This window comes from Carya illinoinensis, chromosome 14, assembly GCF_018687715.1.
Source record: "Carya illinoinensis cultivar Pawnee chromosome 14, C.illinoinensisPawnee_v1, whole genome shotgun sequence".
NCBI lineage: Eukaryota > Viridiplantae > Streptophyta > Magnoliopsida > Fagales > Juglandaceae > Carya > Carya illinoinensis.
The window spans coordinates 20,413,237-20,429,956 of record NC_056765.1 but is presented as its reverse complement, the minus strand read 5'-3'; positions in this window follow the sequence as shown (position 1 = coordinate 20,429,956).

Here is a 16,720-nt window from a genome sequence, read left to right as displayed (position 1 = left end):
CCAGTTTCACGCCCAGAATGACCTTTCCATGGTTAAAAATACTTTTGACTGAGCAAATGACTATGTAATGATACAAAGAATATATCTACGAAAACTATACTCAAATAGAAACAACTTTAATGAAGGAGTCATTGTGTGAAAATACTGACAAAGGGTCAAAAATCTCTATGCAAAAGGAACCCATAAATCTGCCCGAGAGAGCTATTTTGGCTTTCTCTCGAAAAACGGGGTGAAGAAGTGATTAAAGGGCAAGAAGGGTGTCTTGCAAGGCTCTATACTTCTGGAGGGGGAAGATATGAACTTGAATGATCATTGATTGGAGGTGGCTATGTGACATAAAGTGGAGAATAGTGAGGGGAAAGGACTGCATGCAGAGGCTATGAGGTATGGAGGTTGATGGGGTGGGTTTCTCTATCTCATCAAGGCACCATTGGGTGCAACCAAGGGAAGTGGATGGTCTACCACGTGGGGGAGGAAACTTCTTCAAGAAGCTTTGCAAGGTGGCCAAATTCGTGGGCCTTGGTGGGCCTCAACCAAGTGGGCTTCAATTTAGGGTTTGAAGAGGGGGTTTGGTTAGGGTTTGAGATGCTATCAAGCTCAAATCCAATTTTTCATGGCCCAATCAAATATCCAAGATTTAAAAGGTTGGATAATGATGTCATAACAAGGATTTGAGAAATTAATAGCATGTGGAAGTGATTTAATCAAGTGATTAAACTCAATGCTAGAAATTGGATCAAAAAGGGTTTGAAGGCCAATTTAGGTTTCGAGGAAACCGATTAGGGTTTTGCAACCAAACTTTTGGGGTTTCAATTAGATTCCAACCATTTAGGGTTTTACTAGGGTCGAAACCCTCTTTGATCTGGCTCAATTTGGTTGATCAAATGAAAAAAATTTTGCTTAAGTGGCATGATTTTACACCTTGATTTTCTTCACAAATCCATCTAATGGTTCCTCTTTTTGCCAAGTGTCTAATACTATTCACTATGCGTGGCTAATATCTTGCCAAGTGTCTAAATAAAACATCTCTAACCTAATTTGGACATTCCACACTGTGATTTTAAAAACACTGCACTTAGTATGCTTATGAGGTTACTATTCACTCAAAAAAATGCGAAATAAACTTAGTATTGAAAAATTCTAAATATTCATTTTAACCTATAGTAAAAATCAATTACCAAGACTCAACCCCGAAGTGCCCCAAAACATAAAACATTTTCTGAAATTCTCAAGATTGATGACTTTAATCCAAAACATTCACCTTAAAAGCTTGTAAAATCTAAAGCCCCAATTGCCACCAAATTACTCATCCGAATCAACGAAATTTAAAACTTGAAATTTAATTATTTCCCCCAAAGCTTGTCGAACCTAACACCTTAATTACCATAAACTTATTTTCCTAAAATTTATAAGGCCTCAAACCTTAAATAAAATTCTCTTAAACATATCCTTAAAGTTCGTTGAACCTACACTCTCCTATTCTATAGCCTCGTTACATAAATTTTACAAAACCTTGACCTCAATCATCTTAAGCGACTTAAAGCTAATTCCTCTCCTCACTGCGACGTGAGTTCCCATCTTACAAAGATTGCCTAAACCATGACATTCCCTTCAGACCTCAACATCATACAAGCAAACCACATCGCTAAAAATTCAAGCCTATTACACTAAATGTTCATGCCTAATAATAGTATCCTCGATTATACTGCCTTCCTGCCATAGCGTAACCCTTGACCCCAATTTCAACTCCGAACAAAACAAATCGAAATAAATAAAATAACATACACTGAAATAAATAAAACAAATAAAGCAACATACTTCCAGTTCCAATAAAATCAAACCAAACCAAACCAAATCAAATTAAATAAACAAGATAAAATCAACTCAAGCTTTTAAAACTTTCTGGTACTCCACCTATGGGACATGTGGTTTTACCCAGAGCCGAACCGCTCTGATACCACCTGTGACGCCCCCAACTCCCACGTACGGACACGTGAAAATCGAAACGTCAGGATGATGACAACACGGGTCACACATCCCATCGCCAAGTGCCAAGTGTGTGTACATGCAACAAGTGTATAATAAAATTACACAGTGGATAATAAAAGTCTTATAACTAAATACTAGAATTTTTTGTTTAAATACAAACTCGTTTAAACCACACATAATAAAATATTACAAGTCTCAAATATTGTTTCAAAACCAAAATACAAGGCATAAAAACTAATAGAGATATTTTTGTTTTTTACATAAATAACTCCAAATCAAAACTCTGGCAGAGCCGCCTCCTCGGGCTCAACCTCCTCTTTCTCCTCAACATCTACACCAAAATCTACAGTTCCAAAATGGTACTGCAGGTAAGTAATAAACCAAACAAACCTCAAGATAAAAAGTATATTCGTGCCACAACAATATGCATGGAAATGATGCCATACACATATATCCCAAAAGTCCACCTTTTCCACGCACGCCAAAAATCCCATTTTGGCCCAAAACATTCCCTTTAAACATAACCTCGCCATTATCCCAGATAATTGCCCAAAAACCAAACCATCAGAGCACTATAGGCGGGAATCGTAGCGGGACTCTACCACCATCCCTGCTCACCACCTTCCCTACGTGTGCACCGTAAGTGGGAATCGCAAGCGGGATTCTACCACCGTCCCTGCTCACCACCATCGTTCACATATACCATAAATCATTTCTCGCTTACAAGCCCAGTTTTCATTTTACAAACACATGTACATGCATGCAATTACATGAAAACCCAGTTTTTCCTTTTTAAACATGAACATGCATGCACTATACAATACAAACATCAAGGCACAAAATCTCCAACAAATATCAACATCAACCAAACATAATTAACTCCATTCTCAAATCCATCCGACCCCTGAATCCTCTGACTCAGTTCGAAATAACCAACCAATCACAATTTATCATTAAAGAAAAGATATATTTTAATCTAAAAGAAAGTTTAGAAAATACTTACAGTGCTATATAATAATTTTTGAAGGATCAAGGAGCTACAAACAGCGGAGAAAAAGTAACGTAACAATGTAAAATACACTGTCGCCTTGGGTTGTAAAATACTCACTTTCAAACAGGGACAAACCAAGAGTTGGGATTGATAGGGAATGGCCTAGAGGTGTTTATGGAGCTAATGGAAGTGAGAGTTGGCCGTGGGTGGAGGTGGAAGCGAAAAAAGGGCAAAATGGAGATGAGCTCGTGGGAGCTACTCTGGCAATAGATCGGAGCTGGAAATGGGTAGTTTAGGACAGCAAGAGGTAGGTGATGAAGTAGTGAATAGATGGTGGCCAGAGATGGAATGACGGCGGCGAAAAGGGGGAAAAATCATGCAAAATGGTGGGGCTCTCGGTGGCTAACGGCAGCACAGAAGGGGCTGATATTTGGTGGGGAGGTGCACCGGCCGGAGGGGAGTCGACCGGTGGAGGCGGTGCAGGTCACGACGACAGGATGGCGGTGAACTGGGCGGTGGAAGAAATGGACGGAAATGGGGGGCCGGGTCGCGCGCACGGAGAAACTGAGAAGGAAAAAGAAAGAAAGAAAAAGAAAAAGAAAAGAGGAAAAAGGAAAAGAAAAAAAGAAAAGATGGGGAAAAGAAATGAGGTCCAATCCTCACCTCTGGAGTCCAGAAACTGATCCGACGAAAACAACTTTAAAAGCTATAAAACGAATAAAATAATTTAAACACCACATCAATCTAAAATATAATAAATAACTAGTAAAAACAACAACCTAATTTTAAATCCAAAAACAAACTAAAATAAATTACACAGTAATTTAAACTCAAAACGATAATTAATATTAAGGAAGCTCTACAAAACAAATATCACAACTAAATAAATCCAATTAAAATACAATAATTTAAAATAAAAGAACTAATATTTTAATTAAATTAAAATATTTCTTCAATGAAAATACACGTAAAAAGGGGGTATCACATCCTCCCCCCCTTAAAATAAATTTCGTCCTCGAAATTTGTAAGGTCAAACATCATTGACAAAGCAGAATACAAGATATAACTCATAACACATTTGGGAGAAACATACCATCATTAACACCCAAACAATTAATGATATTTCTCTCTCTTGTCTGCTCCTATAGGCGATTCCATCATGCCCGCACAGGTCTCCCAATGACCATCACTTCTAGTACTCCTAAGGCAACTATTTAATCCGAAATCTCCAATTCCACAAAAAACTTACTACAACACCCAGTAAACTCCAATGGTTATTATCTTCACGCTATAAATTGTGTTAATCTCAATCGACTCTCACGTTAAAAGAAAACTTCCAAACCTCTATTATATTCCACAATTTGGTAACCTATTAGTTACTTCCGAAGTAAACCATCAATAAGCATAAATTGCACAACCAATGATTAATCTTCCATTAAAATTTTGAATCACTACTAATTCCTCAAAATCAGCACAAAATTTGAATACCTAATTATCTCAAGAAAAAAAATCATGATTCCGTGCGCACTCTGATAACTTGCAAAATACAAAAAAGACTATGTCCTCAGAAATCAACAATACAAGCTAACTCAACACCTGAAAACAAGAAAATCATTTGCCACACTTCAATAGAAAATAATATACCTCCAAAAGCCATGAATTATTACTCACTCCTCATTTGGCTCTTGCTACCTTAATCAAAATCAACATTCCGCAAAAATACATCCATTGATTGATGACAGAAATCAATACTAATCAACCTCCAGGCCCCAAATTGAAAACACATAACATCATCCCAAAATACACTTGTCTCTTCTAAAGATAAGGAACATATCCAAAAGGCCCAAGTCCTTCCCGGCCAACCAACGAGAGTGCCTATAACTTCTATCCGATATCCCACACTTCAAGCTCATTACCTATATTTTTAATAATATCTAATCTTGCAATAACTAACTCACTATAAACTACAATTGACTTCACCTAGACATAATCGAAACGCTCTTGGTAACTCACCCACCAACTTATACCCTCAAAAACTCTAGTATTAAAACTTCTAATTCCTTCAATCGCACATCACAAATAAATCTCAAGACAGGTCATACTGTTTAAATCTTCAATCCATCAAAAACTATTGAACAACACTCATGGATCCTAATGCTTTATTACTTCATACATATGATTATGCTACCCACCGTTGATGCATAAGTTTCAACTTCCAAGATTTTATCATACACCACACATGGTGACCTAACAATCTCCTTTCAAGTTAAATAACAATATCCCTAATTCTCCCAACTGGATACTTGATCTCTAAAGACAAGTATAGCCTCACAAATTTAAATCCCTATGACTTCAAGTCGGAATTAATTCTCAAGATAAACACAATAGTTGTTACAAACCATCATTCCAATGGGTAACCCGCTTTGACTGCACATTCCGTTCAACTTACCAAACAACTCAAAGCCAATATCTCTTGAATTTAACATTAACACACAAATTCCTCTTCAACTCCTACCAAGCCAAAAATAAATGAGACTAGGACCAGCACTCTTCGAAATCCATACACACTTACCATTACTACTCATCGATCTCATGCACTCTTAGCCAACACCAAAATCATTCAAATGTACAAGTGATCCATTACCACATTTCCATCATCTAGACTTATATCCTCAACTCAACAAGAATGATTCCTGAATTTACTCAACTTATATCCTTAAATCAGCAACTAGCCATTGCTTAAAGTTTGGTACCAAGAATGACCTTAAACCTACTAAGAATCTATTCCCAAAAGTCTACGGATCATATAGCCTCAAATTCAATCGTATTCAATACCAACACAATATCTACTATTTCCAACACCCTGATGGACCTATATTTTTCGAATCAATAAAATCATTTCCTAAAATCTGCTACTACAACCTTGAGTTAACAATAATTATTTTCTAAACTAGCTCGATATCTTCAATCCTCAAAGAAATACACGAACTAGATCATTACCTTCAATCCTCAAAGAAATCTACTCTAGAAAAATTTTCATATCAATAACTCAACTCTAATCAACCCCATTTTAATGGTTACAAACTAATCACTCACTAGAGTAGATCAAGCTACAACACTAAGTCTGTAAAACTAAAAACTAAATTCTTATTATAAATCAATCCTTCAACTCAACAATTCTAAAACCTTAAATCAAATAAGAATCATCTTCCGAAACTTCTAAGATCAAAGAACTTACATCCCATAATAGAAAAAATCGACTCCCAAATCTTTCAAATTCTAAAACATTAATGGATAATAAATCATTTTCTGAAATTCTCAAAATTGATGGCTTTAATCCAAAACATTCACCTTAAAAACTTGTAAAATCTAAAGCCCCAATTGCCACCAAATTACTCATCTGAATCAACGAAATTTAAAACTTGAAATTTAATTATTTCCCCCAAAACTTATCGAACCTAACACCTTAATTACCATAAACTTATTTTCCTAAAATCTATAAGGCCTCAAACCTTAAATAAAATTCTCTTAAACATATCCTTAAAGTTTGTTGAACCTACACTCGCCTATTCTATAGCCTCGTTACATAAATTCTACAAAACCTTGACCTCAATCATCTTAAGCGACTTAAAGCTAATTCCTCTCCTCACTGCGACGTGAGTTCCCACCTTACAAAGATTGCCTAAACCATGACATTCCCTTCAGACCTCAACATCATACAAGCAAACCACATCGCTAAAAATTAAAGCCTATTACACTAAATGTTCATTCCTAATAATAGTATCCTCGATTATATCGCCTTCCTGCCATAGCGTAACCCTTAACCCCAATTTCAACTCCAAACAAAACAAATCGAAATAAATAAAATAACATACACTGAAATAAATAAAATAACATACACTGAAATAAATAAAACAAATAAAACAACATACTTCCAATTCCAATAAACTCAAACCAAACCAAACCAAATCAAATTAAATAAACAAGATAAAATCAACTCAAGCTTTTAAAACTTTCTGGTACTCCACCTATGGGACATGTGGTTTTACCCAAAACCGAACCGCTCTAATACCACCTGTGACGCCCCCAACTCTCACGTACGAACATGTGGAAATTGAAACGTCGGGATGATGACAACACGGGTCACACATCCCATCGCCAAGTGCCAAGTGTGTGTACATGCAACAAGTGTACAATAAAATTACACAGTGGATAATAAAAGTCTTATAACTAAATACAAACTCGTTACCACACATAATAACATATTACATGTCTCAAATATTGTTTCAAAACCAAAATACAAGGCATAAAAACTAATAGAGATTTTTTTTTTTTGACATAAACAACTCCAAATCAAAACTCTGGCAGAGCCGCCTCCTCGGGCTCAGCCTCCTCTTCCTCCTCAACATCTGCATCAAAATCTACGGTTCCAAAACGGTACCGCAGGTAAGTAATAGACTAAACAACCTTAAGATAAAAAGTATATTCATGCCACAACAATATGCATGAAAATGATGCCATCCGCGTATATCCCAAAATTCCACCTTTTCCACGCACGTCAAAAATTCCATTTTGGCCCAAAACATTCCCTTTAAACATAACCTCGCCATTATCCCAGATGATGGCCCAAAAACCAAACGATCAGAGCACTATAGGCGGGAATCGCAGGCGGGACTCTACCACCATTCCTGCTTACCACCGTCCCCACACGTGCACCGTAGGCGGGAATCACAGGCGGGATTCTACCACCCTCCCTGCTTACCACCATCCCTACGCCGCGTGCACCATAGGCGGGAATCGCAGGCGGGACTCTACCACCATCCCTGCTCACCACCATCCCTACACGTGCCTCTGACTCAAACCAATCAATCCAATCGTTCACATATACCATAAATCATTTCTCACTTACAAGCCCAGTTTTCATTTTACAAACACATGTACATGCATGCAATTACACGAAAACCCAGTTTTCCCTTTTTAAACGTGAACATGCATGAACTATACAATGCAAACATCAAGGCACAAAATCTCCAACAAATATCAACATCAACCAAATATAATTAACTCCATCCTCAAATCCATCCGACCCCCGACTCCTCGGATTCAGTCCGGAATAACCAACCAATCACAATTTATCGTTAATGCAAAGATATATTTTAATCTAAAAGAAAGTTTGGAAAATACTTACAGCGCTATATAATAATTTTTGAAGGATCAAGGAGTTGCAAACGGCAGAGAAAAAGCAACATAACAGTGTAAAATAGACTGTGGCCGTGGGTTGTAAAATACCCACTTTCGAATGGGGGTAAACCAAGACTTGGGATTGATAGGGAATGCCTAGAGGTGTTTATGAAGCTAATGGAAGTGAGAGTTGGCCGTGGGTGGCAGTGGAAGCGAAAAAATGGCAAAATGGAAATGAGCTCGTGGGAGCTACTCTGGCAACGGATCAAAGCTGAAATGGGTGGTTTAGGACGGCAAGAGGTAGGTGATGAAGTGGTAAAGAGATGGTGGCCAGAGGTGGAGCGACGGCGGCAAAAAGGGGGAAAAACCGTGCAGAATGCTGGGGCTCTCGGTGGCTAACAGCGGCACGGGAGGGGCTGATATTTTGTGGGGAGGTGCACCGGCCGGAGGGGAGTCGATCGGTGGGGGCGGTGCAGGTCATGACGGCGGGACGGCAGCGAACTAGGCGATGGAAGAAACAGACGGAAATGGGGGGCCGAGTCCCGCGCACGGAGAAACGGAGAAGGAAAAAGAAAGAAAGAAAAAGAAAAAGATGTAGTCACATTGGTCAAAGTAGGCCAATGCTTGATGCGGTAGCTAGCGGGGAACAAACGGTGCATAGAGAATCCATGAGAAATCCATCTATATGTTAAAGTCAAAGATTAAGGCCTTGAGCTCCAAGTCATGCTATGCTATGTTATATGAACAAGAATTCAAGCTCACATATATGTTTTAATGAACAAGAATGACATGATGAAAAGATATTTTATGAAAAGGAAAAGGTTATGAAAGTTCTGATACACGTGGTATTTTCAAAAGTCACATGCATAAGTAAAGTTGCATGTCCCTGCATTCTTGTTTAGTTTGCTTATATATGCTTACGATATATGTTACATGTTATCTGTTTACTTACTAAGATTTCTCGAAATCTCATTATGGTAGTTTCCACTACTATTCCTCCACCCAGAATGGTAAAAGTTGTGATAGAAACCCAAGAGGATAGTAATGTGGAAACGTAGGAGACCAGCTCCCCAGATCCCTAACAAGACTTCAAAGAGACTCGAGATCTCTCTGGAGCCGTGTATTTTGAAAAGGTTGGAAGCTGCTAACCAATTCATTACTGAAGTGTTGCAGATTTTTTAGCAGTTGAGGAGATTATTGAATCAGGACAAGGCCAAGTAGGATCGACCTCATTGAAGGACTTTTGTTATGAGGACCATTTTGATGGATGATATGTTTTGATAACACTTGATGTGATGGTCCCATCTTTTTGAGAATTTATTTTGGAAAAATTAAGTCTTTTGATGGCTTTTATGGAAAACTTATATTTTGGAATTTATTTGCTTCAGTACTATGATATATGTCTTATTCTATTTGACCTAAGTAGAATTTTCCGTTGCAATATGCATACTGTTAGATCAATAGGTGCATTGCATCTTAACTGTCATGTACAATAAGTATGTAGCCTTATGTTACATGTCTCGACATTTCAGTCACCGTTCAATCCCAAGTGGGGGCTGAGAACATCACAAATAATCTTAAGTCTGTTCGAATGTGACTATTAAATCTCAAGCAAGGGGTTGGGAGACACATTTGTGGTTAGGTATAACCCATTGTCGTGGCCACGAGTCATTAAACTCAAAGACCTATTACAATGTCACCCACGGTCACAACTGTTACCCACAACAACTATGAGAAGTTCTTCACCGGCTTAGAGAATGAGAAGAGAAGAGGAGGGCAGAGTAATATCATCCAAAAAATGAAGGCGTAGATAAAATGAAAACTTGTTTAAATATAAATTTTTCCAAAGATATACTTTTTGGGGTTAATGTGGAGTCGATTTGGTTTTTGTAATTTTTTTAAGATCACTTGGTATGATTAAATAAACTTTTATTGAGTGACAAAACCTTTTGTATAAAAATTGATATCATTTTGGTTTAAGAAAGGCAGGAGGAAACCAGAGGAGTTGGCCTACTTGCCGCCCAGGCAACAAACAAACAAAAAAATAATAATAATAAAATCTTGTTGTCTCTACATTTTTTTAATATATTTAAATATTTTTAAAAAAAATACATCAATACACTTAAAATTACTTTCTTAATCACTAAGTAAAAAAATAAATAAATAAAAATAACCAACGGTCACTTTGAACAGTCACTTGGGGTGGCATACAAGTGTTTTCCCAACCAGAGAGGTAACCTTCCTAGTTCCTACCGACTAATAAGAACTCTAATCCTTGTATATCCATAAATCCTTATATTACTACTATTGACAATATCAAGCAAATCCATTTTCGAATTCAAGATCAGGTCGTAATTCATGTCAAATCAATATGTGAGTAATCCAATTCTCCTCTCTTTTCTCTCTAGGAAAAGAGGTGGAGTAGAGAGTCAGTGCAAGGGAGGCATGTAAGGGTGAGTGGGAGGCAGTTATAATAGAAAAGTCAGTATAGTAAGTGGCCCGTGGCATTTGTCTGGCAAGTATTGGTGATTCTCTGTCATCAAGTGGCAGAGTACACGACGAAGGAGTGAAATTTTGGGAGGCGAAAGGGGATTATCAAACCGTATACGATGGAAATCTTAGAGGAAAAATGGAAGAGACTTAGACTGAGGGAAGAAGAAGAAGTTGTGATAGAGTTGGAGAAGGAATGGCAGAGTGAGCTGGGATTGAAAGAGCAAAGGTCGATTATTGGAAAAATCTGTTAAACGAGGACAATAAGCAGAGAAGTAGTGGAGACAACAATGGGTAAGATCTGGAGGATTAGCAAGGCTGCGCAGTTTACTGAGGTGAGCAAAAACACCTTTGTTATTGAATTTAATACGTTAGTAGATAAGGAAAAAGTCTGGTCAGGAAGACCGTGGTTGTTTGACAACCAGGTACTGGTAATGAAGAAGTTTGATGGTTATACTCCTATACAAAAGATTAGCTTCAATACTGAATGTTTTTGGGTAAGATTCCATAATTTGCCTCTATCGTGTATGACAAAAAGCAAAGGAGAGCAAATTGGGAATACGGTTGGAAAAGTGGAGGAGGTAGATGTGAGAGATGATCGTTCTAGATGAGGAAGTTTCTTAAAAGTTCAGATCCTTTTGGATCTAACTCAGCCACTAGCAAGGGGCAGGATGACGAAGGTGAAGGGCAATAACCTGTGGATCCCATTTAGCTATGAAAAAATGCCAAAGATATGCTTCTCTTGTGGGTGTGTAGTGCATGGAACAAATGGTTGTTGTAATGGAGAGGAGGTTACAGAAGCAAAAGACCAGCAATATGGGCTATGGATGAGGGCCAAGCAATTCCAAAAAAACAATTTCTTCGTACTAGAGCTAGTAGGCTTAATGAAGAGAGCTGGTGGAGGAAAGAGGGTGGAGACAGGAAGCTTAATGGGATATGTGGCAGGGAAAATGAGGGAGAGGAAAAAAGCAAGAGGGAGGGGAGTGCGGGAGAGAAAAAAGTGTGAATATAGTCCAAGATACACGAGAGGAGGAAGTGGAGGGGATAAAACAAGGGGTTAGTAGTGAAGTAGGCATAACCATTGAGGAAGAAGAGAGGAAGAAAAATGATGGAAGAAGAGCTGAATTGGAAGAAGGCAATGGGGATTTAGTATGTTTATCCTTACAGCCACAAGACATTAGGGGGGAGGAAGGCTTACAAGACATTGTGGTAACTTTTGAAGAAGAAATGGGGGAAGTGAAGAAAAAATCTGTAAAGAAAGGGGTTTGGAAGAGGAGGGCCACCCAAAAACAAAGTCTAAAGGGGCATAGTAAAATAGGAAAATCACAAAAACAGAAAAGGGGTGAGGCTGAGGAAGATGAAAAGAGGAGTAAGAGAGGAAAGATGAGGGTGGAGCTTTTTTAGAGATGAACACCAATGTACTGGCGGAGAGGCTGAATGTCAGCCCCGCCATTTATTATGAAAATTCTGAGTTGGAACTGCCGAGGATTAGGGAATTCTAGAACAGTTCGTGATCTCTGCTCTATGGCAAAGAAAAATAAACCCAACTTGGTTTTCTTAATGGAAACTAAGGCCAGAAATAAATGTTGTCTAAAAGTTAAAAAGAGGCTGGATTGTGAAGGATGTTTTGTGGTGGAGGCAATGGGTAGAAGGGGGGGTTTAGTCTTATAATGGAAATCAAGGGTGACTTTAGAAATTATAAACTATTCTCAAAGACATATAAATGCATGGGTAGAAGAAGAAGGTGAGGGCAGGTGGATGCTTACATGTTTCTATGGACAAACAGAGACAATAAAGAGGAAGGACACATGGGTAATGCTTAAATCCATGAAACCAAAAAGGGGGGAAGGCTGGTGCATAGTAGGGGATTTCAATGAGATATTAACTAATGATGAGAAGTGGGGAGGGAAGGCAAGACCTGAAGGGTAGATGAAGTTGTTTAGGGAAGTTCTGCATGAGGGGAACCTATATGACTTGGGATGGGAGGGGGATAAGTACACGTGGAGTAACTCTCTCAATGATGAAACTTATACAAAAGAAAAGTTGGATAGGGTCCTAGCAAATCATGTGTGGATGGATATGTATAAGGAGGCTTGGGTGGAAGTATTAGTAGCTAGAACATTTAATCATAAACCTCTATTAGTTCACCTAATTACAAGAAGGGCAGCTGCAGAACTAAGCCATAGATGGAAGCAAAGATCCTTCAAATATGAGGCCTGTTGGGTTTTAGAAGACGACTGTGAAGAACTTATAAAAGAAGTGTGGAAGGGAAAGGATCTAGAAGGATTATAGAATATTACTTCTGGTGTGACTGGCTTATTGCAGAAGAGTAGAATAGCTTTTCAGAAATGGAAGAAGTATAGCAGAAAGGGAGTGGAGAAGGAAATAGAAGAAAAAACGAGGCTGTTAAAAAAGTTACAGGCTGAGGAATGCAATAGAAATGTGGAGGTCATTAAAAGGACAACTGCAGATCTGAACATGTTATTTGATAAGGAAGACCTCAGGTGGAAACAAAGAGTAAAAAATAATTGGTACAAGCATGGAGATAGGAACACCAAATATTTCCATACCTGTGCCAATCAAAGGAAAAAAAGAAATAACATTAAAGAAGTGGAGGATGAAGGAAATAGAAGGGCTGTGGGTTTTAAGGAGATTGAAGAAACTTTCAGGCAATATTTTGGGAAGCTGTTTCAAACTACGAAGCCTAGTAGAGAGGAGATTGAATCTTGCCTTGTGGGGTTGGATAGAAGGGTCACAAATGAAATGAATGAAAAGCTATCAAGAAGTTTCTCTGAAGCTGAAGTAGAAGAAGCTGTGAAGCAGATGGCACCATTAAAAGCTCCTGGACCAGATGGGTTTGGCCCATGTTTCTACCAGAACCATTGGAGTCTAGTGTCAAGAGAGGTATGCAAAGAAGCAATTTCTATACTGAATGGTAACCCTCTAGACCCTTCTCTCAACTATACTTACATAGCTTTGATTCCTAAGACAAAAAGTCCAAAAAAGGTGAGTGAGTTCAGACCCATAAGTCTTTATAATGTCATGTATAAAATAGTGTCAAAAACTATCACAAACAGATTTAAACATGTGTTAGCTGACATTATATCCCCAACCCAGAGTGCTTTTCTTCTTGGAAGGTTGATTAATGATAATGTAATGATTGCCTACGAACTGTTACATTCCATGAAAACCAGAAAAAAGGAAAGGAATGAAGTATGGCCTTGAAGTTAGACATGTCCAAGGCATATGACCGGGTAGAATGGGAGTTTTTAGAAGCTGTTTTGATAAAGCTGGGGTTCTGTGAGAAGTGGGTAAGTCTTGTAATGAAATGTGTTAGGAGTGTTTCTTTCTCTGTTTTGATCAATGGGATTCCTGGTTATAATTTTCAGCCTACAAGAGGATTAAGACAAGGTGACCCCTTGTCACCTTATCTATTCCTTTTATGTGCTGAGGTTTGAGTTCTTTGCTTAACCACTATGAGCAGAGGCAGTTTACAAGAGGAGTACAGGTGGCTTGAGGAGGTACTAGAGTAAATCATTTGCTTTTTGCAGATGATTGCATTTTATTTGGTTGAGCAAGGCTTGAGGAGTGGAGAAGGATACAAGAGGCGCTAAAAATTTATGAAACAGCTTCAGGCCAATTCCTTAACAAAGATAAGACCTCAGTTTTCTTCAGTAGAAACACAAAGACAGATGATAGGAAGGCTGTGCAGGAAGCTGGCAATTCTATAGTATGTGGAACTTATGAGAAGTACCTTGGTCTACCTACAATGGTAGGAAGATCAAAATTCAGTACCTTCAGGAATCTTAAAGAAAGAATTTGGCAGAAAGTGACAAGCTGGAAGAATAGCTTTATCTCACAAGCTGGCAAAGAGGTTATGATCAAGGCAGTTCTATAGGCTATACCTACTTTCACTATCGAGGTTTTCAAACTTCCTAAGAAGCTATGCAAGGATATTAATGGTATGTTTGCAAAATTCTGGTGGGGAAAATAGAATGAGGGGAAGGGAATGGTGTGGAAAAAATGGGATAAAATGGGGTTGCAGAAAAGGAGGGGGGGTTTGGGTTTCTGAGACTTGGAAAGTTACAATATAGCTTTCTTGGCAAAGCAAGGATGGAGGTTCATAAAATTCCCTAACTCCTTGGCAGCTACAATATTCAAGGAGAAATATTTCAGGAAAACAAGCTTCTTAGAGACAAAACTGGATGCACAACCTTCTCTGGTTTGAAAAAGTGTTTGGTCAGCTAGAGGCTTGCTAAAAGAAGGGATTAGGTGGAGAGTAGGGGATAGGAAAGAAATAAAAATATGGGGTTCTAAGTGGATTCCTAGTCTTTTCTCATATGCTATTCAATCACCAGTAGCAGTGTTGCATGCTGATTCAAAGGTTGCAGTTCTAATTGACAAACATAAGGGTGAATGGGATGAACAACAGATCAAAAGCATTTTTCATAAAGAAGAAGCTGAAAAGATTCTAAGCATTCCTTTGAGTAAGGGTAGAGCAAAAGATAGGATATACTGGGGCCCTTCTAAAAAAGGATTCTTTTCATTCAAAAGTGCATATTTTTTGCATCTAGAAAATAGGGAGAAGGCTAAAGGTGACAGCTCTTATAAAGTAAAAGAAGATGAAAGATGGAGGTCCATATGGGAATTAGATGTTACAGGAGTGACAAAATTATTCTTGTGGAAAGCTGGCAATGATTTGCTACCTACCAAGGTGGAACCTATTTAAGAGGGGAGTGACACAAGACAAAAAATGCCCTGTGTGTGAAGTGAAAGTTGAGTCTCTAATGCATACCCTATGGGAGTACCCTGCAGCAAATGACATATGGGGGGAGGTAAACAGCTATGTACAAAAATGGAACAGACAGGAAGATGATTTTCTACTATTATGGCAGAAATTAATGAGTATCTTAAAAATAAATCAGCTAGAGGAAATGGCAGTGTTATTCAGAAGAATATGGCTGCGAAGAAATGGGTTTGTCTTTGAACAAAGAGTTGAATGTCCTAGAAATCTTATCATCTCTACCAAAGCTTCTGTTAAAAACTTCCAATAAGCCCATAGCTTTTGCAAACCTACATGGAGAGAGTCGAATGATGGTCAAGTACAGAATAGGGGTGTGAATTTGAGGTGGGAAAGACCAAGTAGGGATTATGTTAAGGTAAACTGGGATGCATCTCTGGATACAAAAAGAAAGTTAATGGGTATTGATATCATGATCAGAGATGAGAAGGGATAGGCTTTGGTTACTCTATGTGATCAGAAAACAAATGTAGAAGATGCAGCTGTGGCAGAGTGCATTGCACTAAGGAAAGCAGTTGAACTGTGTAATGATTTCAATACCCAGAAGGCTAGTTTTGAAGAGGATGCAAAGGAAGTCATTTCTACAGTAAAAAGTGAAGATGAAGTACTGACATGTTATGATCCTATAGCAGAAGATGTAAAGGATTTTTTTAAACACAGATTAAACTGGACTATACAGTTTGCCCATAGAGAAAAGAATATGGTAGCTCGTACTTCAACAAAAAAAGCTTTAGCTTTAAATGAAGAAAAAGTGTGGATAGAGGATGTCCCAGATTTCATTGTGGGATGCCTAAACAGAAACAAATTTTGTAATGATTGAAGTTAAATGGAATGAAAAGTTTATATTCAAAAAACAAAAAAAAAAATGAGTAACCCAAAGACCATGGAGTCACCAGTCTTGCATTTAAGAAATTAATTCAATCGAAATAAAATATTTTCTGATATCTGATATTTATTTTGTAAGAAATTCCATATGAGAGCCTTACATCACACCTCCAGAGTCAAATATGTAATTTTTCATTTTTGTCTTATCTTAATGCTTAAATATCTAAATAAAATGACAAAAATAATCAAATTTTAGTTACGTAGTATATGGTATAAGACTTCTTTGTAACATTGCTCTTCCCATCAATATCGTAGAAATAGTTCTCACAAATAATATATGATCGATGAAAGTCAAGCATGTGTCAACTCTGCAAATGTTCTCTTTATCACTATTTCTATTACATTATTTCATGTGAGTGCCAGATCCAGATGCTTCGAGGATC